This window comes from Miniopterus natalensis, chromosome 2 (genome assembly GCF_054644295.1).
Source record: "Miniopterus natalensis isolate mMinNat1 chromosome 2, mMinNat1.hap1, whole genome shotgun sequence".
Classification (NCBI taxonomy): Eukaryota; Metazoa; Chordata; class Mammalia; order Chiroptera; family Miniopteridae; genus Miniopterus; species Miniopterus natalensis.
The window spans coordinates 90,818,522-90,823,532 of NC_142082.1; the positions used below are offsets into that span (position 1 = coordinate 90,818,522).

The following is a 5,011-nucleotide window of genomic DNA, read 5'->3' on the forward strand; positions in this document are numbered from 1 at the left end:
GTGTGGAAGAAGAAATGTAGAGGAACAGGAACATAGACATAAAGAAAGAATGGCAATAAATAAGTACCTATCAGTAATAACTTTAAATGAAAATGGTTTAAATGTTCCAATCAAAAGACATAGGGTAGTGTGGTAGACCGGCTGGGACCTTAGAAGCAAGGGGCAGGAAGGTCTTCCACCAGTGGAGACCTTGGCAGGGCCCAAGGGTGAAGAGGCTCTGGCGGGATCCTCCAGGCCTGTGAAGGGTGGGGGGGAGGCTCGCAGGTACTAGGGGAGCAGGAAGCTTGGGCCATTGCAGAGAGCCACTGTTATATTCTCAGCTCCGCCACCAGGCCACTGGAGGACAATGCTCCTGTGGGAGCCTTGCCTGAGAAGGATGGAAGGGGGGGGGTGCTGGAGGATGGAGGAGGGAAAGGAAGAGGGTAAGGCAGAGATCCTGGAGCACAGGCCTAGCACTGTTTCTCCAAGTGGGAGTGGCAGTGCCTGGCCAAGGCAGAGCAGGGTGAACAGCTGCCACTGGAGCTGCAGAAGGAGGTGGTGGCAGAGGTGCAGCCCTAGCACAAGCAACAGAAACTGTGGCACGTCTTCCAAAACTCGGCCACCTCAGTGGCCCAGCTCTACAAAGACCTAGTGTGTCAGCAGCCAGGATTTTCAATCTAGGTCCCCTTCCAAAACACAGCCACTGCCATCACCAACCTCTACAAAGAAAGTGTGGATACCCATCAGCTAAGTTTTGATATTGACATTCAGATTGGCTATCAGCAATAGGAATGTATTTGCTTGGATTAAAAAGCACAGAACTATTCCTAGAGAAAATCTAATCAGCTTCCTGTATGGGAAACTTACTCTACCACAAAACTCTAGAGTTCCCCCCAGACTAACTGTAGTGTCCCATAACAGAGCTACTTCAAGGAAAACTAGCTCATCTGTAGAGACAGATTTGCAACCCTTCCAGAATGCCATACCTCTGCATGGTAAAGCCATTTAAACATATTTCTTCAAAAAATGATTAAGAGTGTACCTGTGGATCCATTTCCACATTTAGGTGTAGGTCCAGATATATGGTCTGTTTTTTTTCCCTTATAATAACTACTTGCTCTAGAAATTTTTAAATAGAATAGAAGCTAAGAACTTATATGGGCAATTTTTTAATATTAGCTAGCCCATTTTTTAAAATGTTTTTAGAAAGTTAGTTTGAGCTTATTGATTTTACAGTAATACAGTCTTTTGAGGCATTGATTAGAATTTATTGCTTTATACTTACATTGTACATATTTTCTTACTCTTCTGAGGCAAAGACAAGTTCTTGTGTTTTAAGAAATCTACCACATTAATAATTGCCTGGAGGAACTTGTTCAGAAACTGACTAGTATGACAGGTAATTGTTGGGCTAGCTCTCATGGGAACTCCCTTTGAAACTCTTAGGTTACTGCATGTGCCTGTAGAAGGTGAGAGTTGATTACCCAAGTGGGAGTGGACAGGTGGAAGAATAACTGACTTCCTTTATTTCTATGGCCCCTTAGGTCCTTGCATTGTTAGTCAGACTGTCAGAGGACAGCTTCATCATTTTCCTGGGCCAGACCTACCATAAAAAGGCATTCTTGGCCAGGGTTTTAAGTATTACTGGGTATGTAGTCAATGAGTTTGTTGTAACTTGTTCTCTAATAAAGACTTTAAAATAGAACTGGGCTGCTATAAAAATGAAACAACAAAATAAAACTTGGATGAAGCCAAGGTGAAAACATGGATTGTGCCAGTGACTAAGCATACAGAAGTGATTAGTGAGTTAGGTAATGAGTCCTATGAAAAGTTAACATTTGGGCCATAGTGTAGGTCATTTACAACAATGTAAGTTGGTATTAAAAATAGTGGAATATAAATAAAGGGCTTCTATGTCCTTGCTACTCTAATGCTTATAAAGATTCTTCTCTGACAAACCTTAATTCTTTATCTTAAAACCAAAACAAGGGTTTTGGGAAGTGGTAGTTCTTTTCTCCCTCTTGATTGTGAGATTGTTTATGATAAGTCAACAATATAAAAACATTTATTGCAGAGGGAAAAAAGAAACATAATAGTCGAGTGCATAACAAAACATGACCCATATATGTGCTGTCTACAAGAAAGACACCTCAGAGGACAGGACTCACAGAGGATAAAGTGAAGGGATGGAAAAAAATTTTTTTATGCAAATGTAAGTAAATAAAAGTTGGGGTAGCAATACTCATATCTGACAAAATAGACTTCAAAATGAAGGCCATAACAAGAGAAAATGAAGGCCATTATATTACTAAAGGGGTTGATACAACAAGAAGATATAACCTTGGAAAACATATGGACCAAATATAGGGGGACACAAATATAAAAAAACTTCTGGAGGACTTTAGGGGATAGATTGAGAGCAATACAATCGTAGTAAGAGACTTTAACACCCCACTGACATCACAGGATAGATCTTCTAGATAAAAAAAATCAATAAGGACACAACAATCCTAAATGACACTAGATCAGATGGAATTAATTGACACAGAACATTTCACCCCAAATCTATAGCATGAATATACATTCTTCTGAAGTGCACAAAGAATATTCTCAAAGATAGACTACATGTTAGGACACAAAACAATTTTCTACAAGTTAAAAAAAATTGAAACCATATCAAGCCTCTTCTCAGATCACAATGGCCTGAAATTAGATATCAACTACAATAAAAACACTAAAAATCACTCAAACACATGGAGGTTAAATAACATGTTATTAAACAATGAATGGGTTACCAATAAGATCAAGAAAGAAATAAAAAAACTTATTGGAAACAAATAAAAATGAACAAAAAAACAACCCAAAATCTATGGGGCACAATGAAAGCAGTCCTGAGAGGGAAAATTCATAACACTATAGACCTACCTCAAAAAAAACACACACAAAAAACACAACCCTTCAAATAAATTAACCCTACAACTTAAAGACTTAGAAAGAGAACAAGAAAAGCCCAAAGTAAGTAAGAGGAAGGAAAGAGTAAAGATCAGAGTAGAAATAAATGACACAGAGACTAAATAACAGTACAAAAGATCAGTGAAACCAAGAGCTTGTTCTTGGGAAAGATAAAGAAGATTGTTGAACCTTTAGCCAGACTCATCAAGAAATAAAGAGAAAGTACCCAAATAAATAAAATCAGAAATGAAAAAAGTGAAGTAACAACTGACCCAACAGAAATACAAAAGATTGTACAAAAATACTATGAACAACTATACACCACCATGCTGGACAACCTGGATGAAATGGACACATTCTTAGAAAAATACAACCTTCCAACACTCAATCAAGAAAGTCAGAAAACTTGAATACACCGATAACTGCTGATGAAGTTGAAGCAGCAATCCAAGGGCTCCCAGCACACAAAAACCCTGTCCCGGATGCCTTCACAGGGGAGTTTTACCAAACACTCAAAGAAGAACTAACACCTACTTTCCTCAAGCTATTTCAAAAAATCCAAGAGGTAGGAACACTTCCAAGCTCTTTTTATGAGGCCAGCATTAGCCTAATTCTGAAACCAGATAAAGACATGACAGAGAAAGAAAATTACAGGCCAATATCCCTGATGAACATACATGCTAAAATCCTCCACAAAATATTAGCAAATAGGATCTAACAATACATTAAAAAGATCATACATCATGACCAAGTGAGATTTATTTCAGGGATGCAAGGCTGGTACAATATTTACAAATCAATAAATGTGATAAACAAACTGAAAGACAAAAATCACATCATCATATCAATAGATACAGAAAAAGCATTCGACAAAATTCAACACTCGTTTTTGATAAAAATTCTCAGTAGAGTGGGAATAGAGGGATCATACCTCAATGTAATAAAGGCCATATATGACAAAACTACTGCACACATCATACTCAACTGGCAAAAACGAAAACCATTTTCCCTAAGAACAGGAACAAGATGGGATGTCCACTTTCACCACTCTTACTCAACATACTACTGGGAGTTCTTGACACAGCGATCAGAAAAATCAAAACAACATAAGGCATTTAAATTGTAAAAGAAGCGAAACTGTCATTATTTGCAGACGACATGATATTGTACATAGAAAACCCTAAATACTCCACGAAAAAACTATCAGATATAATAAATGAATTTGGCAATGTAGCAGGATATAAAGTTAACAACCAGAAATCACCAACATTTTTATACACCAATAGTGAGCTCAAAGATAGAGAAACTGAAAAATCAATCCCATTTACAATTGTAACAAAAAATTAAGGTAACTAGGAATAAACCTAATCAAAAAAGAAAAAGAACAATATGCAGGAAAACTACAGTATGTTGAAAAAAAAGATAGAGGAAGATGTAAACAATGGGAATATACTGTGATTATGGACTGGTAGAATTAACATCATAAAAATGTCCATACTACCCAAAGCAACCTATAAATTCAATGCAATCCCGATTAAAATACCAACAACAAATACCCTCAAAATTTTTCTGAAACCAAGTAAGTCTCCGAATAGACATGGCAATCTTAAGAAAAAATAATAAAGTTGATAACCAGATATCAAGTTATACCACAAAGCCACTGTAATCAGAACAGCCTGGTACTGGCACAAGAACAGATATATAGATCAATGGAACACAACAGGGAACCCAGTAATTGAACCAAGTCTTTGAGCTCAATTAATATTTGACAAAGGAGGCAAGAGAATACAATGGAGTAAAGACAGCCTCTTTGACAAATGGTGTTGGGAAAATTAGACAGGTACATGCAAAAAAATGTAGACCATCAACTCACACCATACATGAGAATAAAGTGAATAAAATACTTAAATGTAAGTCATAAAACCATAAAAATCCTACACGAACACATAGGTAGCAACATCTCAACCATTTCTTGTAGCAATATGTTTGGCAATACATCTCCTAGGGCAAGGGAAACAAAGGAGAAAATAAACAAGTGGAACTACATCAAAATTAAAAGTTCCTGTACAGCAAAAGAAAC

At 37.1% G+C, this 5,011-nt stretch overlaps 1 pseudogene; it reads left to right on the forward strand.

Moving 5' to 3' along the window:
- The first annotated feature begins 400 nt into the window (after window positions 1-400).
- On the forward strand, window positions 401-988 carry LOC107541622 (HUWE1-associated protein modifying stress responses 1 pseudogene; annotated as a pseudogene).
- Window positions 989-5,011: the final 4,023 nt, after the last annotated feature.